The sequence below is a fragment of the Corvus brachyrhynchos genome, unplaced genomic scaffold (genome assembly GCF_000691975.1).
Source record: "Corvus brachyrhynchos isolate BGI_N302 unplaced genomic scaffold, ASM69197v1 scaffold55, whole genome shotgun sequence".
NCBI classification, from domain to species: Eukaryota; Metazoa; Chordata; class Aves; order Passeriformes; family Corvidae; genus Corvus; species Corvus brachyrhynchos.
Window position 1 is genome coordinate 690,556 of NW_008238314.1, and position 10,644 is coordinate 701,199.

The following is a 10,644-nucleotide window of genomic DNA, read 5'->3' on the forward strand; positions in this document are numbered from 1 at the left end:
AGTTATCCCAGAATCTAAGATCTGGACACTTGTTTCCTGTGTTTCCTAGATTTTCTCAGTCTCATAGGCTAAAAAATCCTGGTCTAATGGACTCTAAGAGAGAGTACCTAAGATTACCTAAGAGTGAGTAATCCCCTCTCTTAGCTGCCTTTCTTCCTTCTCCCTTTTCCTCTTGGATAGAAACCTCATTCGTGCCCTCTTCCCTCACTTGCCCACATCTCATTTTCTGTCTCCAGTACAAATCTCTGGTTTCTATTTCTTTTCCTCCCCAATGCCAGCTCTCCCTCCTGCTCTTTTCAGATCCTCTGTTCTACCTGCAATGACAGGTGCTCTAAAAAGTCTTTATCTTTCCAAAATTGCTTTTGTCCTACCCTTTTCAAACTAGTGATGGAGAAGCTGAAAAGATGGATGAGTCTCAACTTCAGTGGTGGTTCAGTGCCCAAACAAAATATGGACTAGCAGGTCTAAGAAATTTTTCCTGAGTGTGAACAAACTTTTAAAAACCTGCCTTTGCTACGATGTGGACACTATTGGGGGCTAGCAGAATATATATCTTTGACAAGAATGTCTCAGAAAAATTTGAATTATGTGGTTTGAATTCCAAGGCATTTGGAAACATGTTGTGGAAACCTCTTTTTAAATGGTCTGGTAAAATTCTTTTCATGGAAGTTGGGTGGTATTAGGTGACCTTAAAAAGAAAGAAGCCACTACCTTCACCTGCAACCAGTCAGAAGAGAGTTTTAGTTATGGAGTCTCTCATCATACTTTGTCCTTGATAGCAGGCTCTGGTGGAATTATTACCCTGTAATTTGCAGTAAACATGATCATCAGCAGAGAAAGCTCTGAAACCACCACCTCCCTCCACTCATGCATGAAAACCCAAGCTAGCTAGGAAATGCAAGATCAAACATCTGCAAAAACAGATTTTGTGCTGCATCTTCCTAAACTGTGTTTTGTACCCGCATTAAGCAAACCACATGAACTTGATGCTATGTAACCTCATAAAAACACAAGAAATAGCACATATTGCCCATGTAGAAGTGGTGGCAAGCACCAGTGAAACCTCCCTTTAATGGATGTTTAAATCATTGTGCTGGCTGTTCAGAATCTGCTCTGTATCCCATCACTGACTTATTGACAATAAAGCAAGCTGACTGCAAGGTGACACTTTTAAAGGTTCATTAGATCATCCTTCAGAGACCTATTTCAGCCTGGTCTTAAATTAATGAATGTTCATCAGGCCAGTGAAATAAATAGGTTTTTCCTCACTGGCCATCTTCCAGTTTTATATTGCCTTTATCCTTTGAATCTTGTGCAATATGTCTGGGACCTAGAGGAAGACTTTTATGATAGGATGCCAAGCACAGCTCTGAAGGAACTGTGAAGCAATGGACTGCTTTCTGTGTGGCTACTGAAGGAAAAGGGCAGGGGTCTTGTTATTTCCATTCAAAACCCATGCCAGGGAGCAGGGAGTTTAGGATTAGGGATTGACAAAGCTGGAGTTGTTGGAAATCATCTTGACTGCAATGGAACTTTCCAAGTTTAGTTTCTCTTCCTAAGGGTTGTGATGCACAATTATGGGGGTCATGTCAGCTGAGCTGACTGCAGTCCAAGGATCTGATGCAGATGCAGGAGGCAACACAATCCCAGCAGCAGGGGCTGCAGAAGGGTCACTGGGTTTGGTTTGTGGAACAGATGGCATTTACAAGAACAAACGGATGGCGGGGCTAAAGATCTCTGACAAAATAATTTGGGTGAAAGGATGAGTTGGAGAGCTTGGTGGAGTGCCTAGAAAAAATAAGAAGTCAAAGCACACAGCCATGTCTCCAAGGTGCATTAATGAGCTCCCTTATTTGCTGGGGAAATTGCCCATGGAGACAAGTTCATGTAAATAGTTGTTATCTTTTTAAATGTTGCCAAAGGCTGGGGGGAAAAAAAATCAACCCCATTTGAGGAGTGCAATAAAAGAGGAACTGTTGGAATTATCATCACTAAACTTGCTGAGTTTTGGACAATGCTTTGAGGGACATGGGGTGATTCTTGGGGTGCCCAGTGCAGAGCCAGGAGTTGGATTTGGTGACATCCCTTCCAGCCCAGAATATTCTATAACTCTGATTCTAAGTGAGTAAATGCACTCAAAAGATTGTCCCTGCAGGATAGAAAGGAATCAGGAGAGCTGGACATGCAGCACCTGTGGAGTAGCACAGATCTTTTGAGTGTCTGAAATCGTGTCTGAATCCAGCTGCTGCTGGATCAGAGGTGGTGACAAGGAGCCCCAAAAGGCACAGAACAGCACAGCCAGAGGGATGGCTGGGTGAATCTGGTCATCCTGGCCACAGGAGGAAACTCCTCCCACCCACAAATGAGTTACTTTAAACCCTCCCTTCTCTTCGTGGTAGCTTTTGTCTCATTTCTACAGACATCCCTCCATGTCTGGGATTTTCAGGGACCTCTGAAAGGCATTTAAATACCTAAATACTCATTTAAATATCTGACTGTACAGACATTGCCCTTGAATTGCAAATGGGTGAGGATTGTTTGCATAGCTGCTGGGTAGGAAACAGACATCAGGAGCATTATTTTGTTCAGGATATTGCTTGTAGCTCACTCAAATAAAGAGTTTTACCAAAAAAAGGAAAAAAAAAAGAAAATGGAGGGCAGCCCAGTGAAGAGAGATAAAGGAAAACACACGGCTTCTGTGGGGAGTTTTTCCTGGAAATCTTTAATAAGTTGATGTGTTCTAAGTGGTAAAGAGAGTTCCCTTCTTCCCCCAAATGGAGAAGTGTACAGATGGTTAAGGGCTCTGCCCAAAGGATAGAAAGGGGGAATTGTTTAAGCAGACAGATGTTAGAGGGGTAGCAGAGCAGAGAGAACAAAAAAGGAGAGAGGACACAAACAGAAACAGGGAGGAAAAAAAATATAAATAAAAAATAGATAAGGAAAATATTTATAGACACTACTATGGCAACAAATAAAATAGGCTAGAACCAAAGGAGCGATAATATGTCTGGGAAAATAATGCATGGTATCCAATCAAAGGAAGAAGAATGACTGAAAGAATTAAAGGTGCATGAGGAGGAAATTTAGAATTTCTTGGCTTGAAACATAGGAAAAACCCCTCAGATTTATCACTTTTATGCAATAGTAATATGCCTATCAAACTCTATGTGATGACAATGAAAATTCCAAGTGATAAACCTGATTTATATTTTTGTTTTCCTGTACTGCCAGCCAGTTAAGGTCATCTAACTTTTTGGCACAACTCAGCTGACTTCTCTGTCCTTTGTATACTGAAATAAAAGTATCTCTGGCCTAAAAACATGACTTTTTTTTTAAGAAAGAGCATAGGTATTAAAAAGAAAAAAGAGCAGAAAGAAAAAAATTAGAAATTACTTGTGGCTTAACTATGTTTCAGCTGCACAGTGCTGATAAATTGTGGTAACGACGTGCAATAGAATGCATTTAATGTTATGAGTGACATGAAGGTATTGCGTGATTTCAAATATTTAGCATCAATACTTTGTCCCTTGTTACTCTTCTCTGGTGCCAGGTATCTAAAGTTTTACAGTTGGAGTAAGATTGAAGATTTAGCAGTTAGGCAGCACTTCAGGGGATTTTTGAACATGGATTATCCTATCAACATCATTGTCAAAATTTAGTGACAGCTGGATAATTTCTGATACACCTGAACTGTGTTTTATATACCAAGCATGAAACGAACCTTTTGTGGAGGAATTCTGTAGCAATGTTTGCTTCTCTTTTTTATTATTAAATTCATATTCCTTTACATTTTCCAGTTAGAGCCAGGTGAGAGGCAGAATTGCCAAAATACATAAAAGTATGGGTTCTTCTGGTATTTTTGGCCTCATTTGTCCTATTTTGGCACTTTATCTTGGCTGTAATGGATTTACATTTCTGTCCTTTAACATTTCTGTGGTTTTTCTCCCAGTTTGCAATTCTTCTACATTTTGGACCACTTGTTCTTCTATCAGGATTTGTCCATCTCTGATTGGCTCTCTTGCCACAGCATCTCACATTACACACAACATGAACATATAATAAATACCAATTCACTACAAAAATATATACAGGGGGGGAAAAAAATCATTCTTGCCATAGTTTCCTGCCTTCTCTGCCCTGTGTCCCCTGGGTGACTCTCACCTCCTCCCCAGCAGCTCAGATGTGATGAAGCACTCTCACAGAAGGATTCCTTTTAAACCCCAGCTGTTTATTTTGGCACATTCCAGGAGCAGGAATCTGGTGCTTAGGAGAGGAAGGGGTAACCACATCACAGGGCTGAGCAGAAGGGCTGCCAGCTGTGCTGCAGGGCAGCCCTGCAAGGCAATCCCTGGCCTTGCCTCCCCTTGTGCTCACAATTTACCTTGCAAACTCTCTTGGAGGTAAGGCTGAGGAGCAGCATTAATAATAAAACAAACAAAACCAAAAAAAAATAGAATATCTTCTTCTAAATGTTATTCTGATGATTTTAGGAAAGATTGGTGAACAGTACATTTAGAAATTTCAGTATTTAAGTGTTCTCAACTGACAAAAGACTTTTTACTTCATTCTGTGCTGAAGCCTTTTAGCTCAGTGCTCCCCATTCTGTATTTTTCATATAAAATAAAGGGAGGAATTTATTTTTTAGCATTATTTTATTAGTATGCTTTAGAATGTCAAGGCAGAATCAAAGGGAAGGAGGCTGTGGAAATGTCAGTAATTTTGTTGCTTCAAATTCTCCACATCTTCAGTTTTTGGTGTGTTAAGGTGTTTATAGATCATATACACACAGAGAATTACTTATGTTGGCTGGGTTACAAAACTGGATAAAAAAATAGGAATTTGTTTTAGAAGCCTAAATCTGAGAGCAGTCTAGATCTTGAAAGTTGTACAAAATTGTGAGGGACTCAAACCCCTTGCAGCATATGGTATGTATCAGATAATCCAGTTTGGGGTGGGACCAAGGACATAATGAAGATATCTACAAAGACATCACTGGAAATATCTACAAAAAATGCAGTTGATCTCAGAACTTGAGGTTTGTTTTTCAGTTATTTCCTTGAGTTACTGCAGTGGTAGTGCCATCTATAACCAAAATTCTCTGAGGTACACAGAAGTTATAGAGAGTCAGTGCCTTTTTCTCATTTTTCTATATTTCTATATTCCCCTGTTTACCTCCCACTATGGGTTATACCTGCCAGGGTGTAAACATGGCAGTTTGTTGCTCCATTTGCACACAACGACTGGGATATAATCTGGAATTTTTCTCTTTATAGTCTCTGATTTATAGAATTATAGTCTCTGATTTATTCTCCTAAAGACCTGATCTTTTCATAAAGGTCAGTGTCACTCCTTTGAGTCTTGGCAGCAGCATTTCCAATTGCATCTTTGCAAAAATAATTTTCAAAAAGAGTAAGATAATTTCCAAATTTAGCAAGGTAGTACAGTTTGCTACCTTGGGTGAGGTGTGGGGTGTTTAATGCCCTCAACCCAGACATACAGTTTGGAAAGAAGCTCTTAGCTCGAGCAGACAAATGCACTTGTGGCATTTGGATACAGCAAACCAAACCAGCTCAGGGGCACATTCTGGCAAGTGGGAGATTTTGTTTGGGAGCTGTACTAGACACTCCTTTTGCTGGATTCTTTTCATTTTAAACAGTGAAGCTGCTTCAGAGTTTGTTTAGCGATTTCTGTTATGCTTGTATAACATGTGTTCATGCTGATGTGGAGGCAGCAGGTTTGCATTTCACTTTAATGGCCAAGTGTTTTTCTAAGTCTTGTTTTAACACACGCAGAGCCCTCACACTGTTCAGTGCTGCTCTGCTTCTCAGTGAGCAAAACCGGTTCTTCCAGACTCCCCAGATTATCACATCCAGGGTTATGTCATATCAGGAACAGTCTTTTGAGGATTTTGAACCCAGAGGTAACCTGAATTTTCAGTCTTGCCAGCACTATTACTCAGCCAGCTGTGTCATGCACTGCCACAAAGGCAACAGAAACAAATGCCTGGTACGGACAGTACCTGACATTCTAAACACCTGGCAGAGATTAAATTGACCAAAATTAATGACAACCTTTTCTGCATTTGCCTTTCTCAAGTCTGTCAAGCTATCTAAAGGAAATACAGGCTTTCTACCAGTAAGGGGTTTTTATTTCTGAGGTCAATTTTTAAATTTATCTCAACATCAACAGGGCAAGAGGAAACAGCCTCAGTCTGTGCCGGGGAGGTTCAGGCTGGACATCCAGAGGAATTTCTTCACAGAAAGGGTTCTCAGGCACTGGAAGGGGCTGCCCAGGGAGTGGATTTCCTATTCCTGGAAGTGTTCAAGGAAGGACTGGATGTGGCACTCAGTGCCATGGTTTAGATTGACATGGTGGTGTTCTCTCAAAATTTCTTGGGCAAGTTTAACAAGTTCTGCTTGCAGAACTCCTATATCATGGTGCTCTTAGTATCTTAAATTATATGCATGGATGTCTTCCATATATTGAACACAAGGTACAGAGGCGAGAATGTCTCTTTCCTGTGCTCTGAAATGAAAACAAACCCAGCTTCTGTTCCGAAGTGTTTCCCTACTACACAGTCTACCGAGTTTTTGTTGCCCCAGTCTTCACTCACACCAAGGAAGACAGAGAATTACAGGTCTGGGTATCAGGAACAGGAAGAACAAAAGGACACATTCACATGCATTCACACAGATGCATAACACAAAAAATAGTGTCTAATATTCCTGAGAATCTTTCCTCTGGCCAAGTGATAGATATATAGACATAGATATATTACAATAGATGATATGGTGTATCCAGATTTCTTTGCTTAACTATAAAGCTTGCAACTCTTAAGATTTTCTGGGAAGCAGAGACCACATACCTACCTATTTTGTTGCCTGGATTGTTTTGAGAGTTCTTAAGCACCTTCTTACTTGGAAAGACTGGGTGGCAAGTCAGAAACTGTGTATATTCCATGTAGGTCTATGTTCTAGGTGCAGTAGTATTGCCAACACTGAAGACTGATGAAGTTAAAAAAGAATCTTTAAAATTAATGAAAAATTTCAGTATTTCAGATGTTGACAGCTAGATCCAACAGGCTGTTGGTGAAATTAAGGCATTGTCAGGTGTGCTGACAAGTCTTCCTGGCTTGTATTCAGTTGCTGTCTATCAACTTGTTCCCAAATTTTAAAGAATTTTGGATGTCCTTCCCAAATTTAACAGCACCTAGTACATTGGGATCCAAGCCCATAACTGGGGTTCGTGGGCACTTTGATAATTCAAGCGGTAGTAATAACAATAAATTACACATTTTCAGTAGTGGTGAAAAAACATAAGGACAGCTCATGTGTCCCAGGCCACGGCAAAATGTTTAATCCACAGTAATTAGAAACCCCAGAAGTGATTAATTCCTAATGAGAAAAGTTTGTGCATGAGCAGCCGTGCCACTGAAATGTAACACAGTGTTTCAGTGTGAGCACCGTGTACAGACACTTCTACACAAATGTTCCTTACTGCTGACAGAAATAACATCTCCTCCTGCAGCCTGGATTTTTAGAACTGGGTCCCCCATGTCAGTGACACATTTGGAGCAGTAGATTTCATCCAAGTTCTTGCCTTGTCGGCTTTTGAGCCCTGCAATTTCTCCTGACGATGCTCCTTGCCCAAAAGCTTTCTCCTGCAGCAAACAAAGTAATCAGATTTCAGGAGGGCTGGGTTGTTGCACACTTCCATGTAGCTCTTGGAGGAAGCTCCTGAAGGAAATAGAAGTCTGTAACAAGCTCCAAATTTCCTTCAGGGCCCCTGGTTCTCTGATTTAATCTTGACAGAGTCAAGACTTTCAGCCATTCTTCAGACAGAAATAGGCTGTGGCATCAAATTCCCTTCAAGAACTTTGTGCTGATCTCTAGTACAGCTAAATAGATTTCCTCCCACCTTTTGTGAGCTCCCTCTCATACCACCAGTACTGAAAATTTAATCTCACAGATGCAATAGCTGACACTTTTTAGAACTTGGAAGAATAATCTAAATGAAATACCACATTCTCAATGAGGCATTTTGTTCTGAGCTTCTTTATATTTGAAATTTACTTTTAAATGGCTAAAACAGAGGAAGCCTGTTGCTAAATTGGTCTCCTCAGTAATTTTTGATTATTGATTAAATACAATAATTTTCCTATATATCACTCAAACTCTCTTTTGCTTTCTTCCAAATTCGCAAGAGGCATATGCTAGCATTTTTTCATTTTGCAGAGGGAAGTTACATTAAATTCAGACCACATTTTTTTTCTGGGGAAAAAAAATGCATAAATAATTCTTTCTTTTAAGAATAGTTCTTCAGCACTTGTGTGTTATGTAAGATTCATATGTCCTTTAACCCACTCCCTGGAGGTTATCCAGGAGATGGCATCTTACAATAGTTCCCAGGACTGCTCAGTTGAAAGGAAAGACTGTTTTTTCCTCCTAACCCCATCTGTAAGGATGGGAACCTTAAACAGCATATCCTCAGAAGATATGAGAATCATGGCACTATCACCATCTTGATAAAGGAGTCCAATTAAAATGCTATGTCATGCTCCATACTCCAAATTAATTCCTGCTATCCTCAGTATGCCTGTTTGGAGCTCACAGTTGGGAGAGGTAGGGAAGAGTTTCCCCCAGCTGCAGCAAACTCAGGTTAAAATCATTTAATGATGTAAAATTTTTTCTCAACATGCCTTGAAACCTTTCTGAGCCTGGAAGTAAAAAGATAAAAGAAGTAGAGATAGAACAGATTTATGTTCTCACATCTCTGAGATAGCAACAGGTTTACCCTAAATGAAGTGTCTAGAATCAGGATGTCATTAACAATCCAATTGTGTTAGAACAGACAAGATATTTGTATTTATATTCCTCTCTTTCAAGGTGTTTCTGGTTATACAGATACACGTCTTCACCTTCATATATCTATATATATATGTTTTTGATTTCTTTTAAATTCAAACGTTCGATTGTTCCAAGACAGTCCAATCCCATTTGTGGGATGTTCTAAGTGGTTGTGGTCTAGGTCAATAATGCCAGGGGAAATGCAGAGGTCTGACAAGGAACCTGGAAATCACATTGGGGTGACAATAACGGTTGAGGCTTCTTCACAAACTTTGGGGAAAAAGCAAAAAGGTCTTTGCTACTGTTTTTGATGTGCCCCTAAAACTTGGCTGTTACACTTAGAATAGTTACAGGAAGCTGTGAAAGAAATTGTAGTTTGGACTCCTGTTTTCTTTATAATTTATTAGGATAAGAGAGCCTGCTAGGGGTAGAGACAGATTTCTTTATATACTTTAAAAAGCTACAGTCAGGTTTGTTTTGAGTTAAATCAAGAGCTATATGATCTCATGAAGATGTGAGATGCTTACCAGGGCTTGCCTGAAGCCTTTAGGGATTGAGTTTTACCCAATTTATTCCATTAAAAAGCACTTTATTGTCAGCCATTAAATTTGTCAGAACAGAAATTGCTCAGTGGCAAACATTAAGTAGATTTATCACTGACTCATCAGATCTCCTCTGGTGTTTTTCTAATCCCCATTGATAGCTTTGTTTCTTTCTAAATCAGAAGACAAAAAATGTTCCAAATCCAGCAGGTGGAACAATTTTTGATTTTTATATTAATTTTAACTGAAAGTTTCATTGAAAGTGAGACAATGCAGAGGTCAATAGGCAAAGTCATTCATCATATTACTAAAATATCAAGGAAGTGGGATTTTAAACTCACTGCTTCCTTCTGCAAAGGTAGGATGAATCAAAAAGTGTTTTTAATGGATGAAAAAATTGGCGTGCATGACTTGCTTTTTATTATGAACATATGTGGCAAGTGCTAGAGGAGAGGAGAGTTCAATGCTCATAAAAGGTGCTTATTTTCAAATAAACACTTCCTTGTTGTGAGAAATAATCTGCAGATGAACCACCAGAAAGCACAGAGCCAGGAGTGGCTTCAGCTGGATAACTTTCCAGTTTTTCCAGAAGAGAATCATTAAATCACAGAATCGCCTGGCTTGGGAGGGATTTTAAGGCTCATCCAGTGTCCATTTTCTGGAAGTCTTTTGAAGGTGGGTAGCAGGCCCTGGGCTCAGAAGTTGACGTGATACACAAACCCATTTTCTTGTCGGGGGTGTTCATCAGGGTAATTTCATAGAATCCCAGAATGGTTTGGTTTGGGAGGGGCTTTAAAGCTCATCCAGTGCCACCCCCTGCCATGGGCAGGGACACCTTCCACTGTCCCAGGCTGCTCCAAGCCCCGTCCAGCCTGGCCTTGGGCACTGCCAGGGATCCAGGGGCAGCCACAGCTGCTCTGGGCACCCTGTGCCAGGGCCTCCCCACCCTCCCAGGGAACAATCCTTCCTAATATCCAATCTAATCTAGGGAGAATGTGGGGCTGCTGCTGAATCATATGCATGTCCTGGTGAAGGAAAACATAGAGAAGGTGGAATTACTGAATTACTTATTGACCTCAGTTGTCACTGCTGAGGCCAGCTCTTGGGAGGCCCAGAGCTCAGAGGCTAGAGCAGGCCAGAGAAAGGAACCCTCCCAGAGAAAGGAACACTTCCTCCTGGGTTACAGATCAGCTTGGCACCCACAAATCCGTCAGTCCTGGTGGGATGCACCCACGGATGCTGAGGGAGCTGTCAGA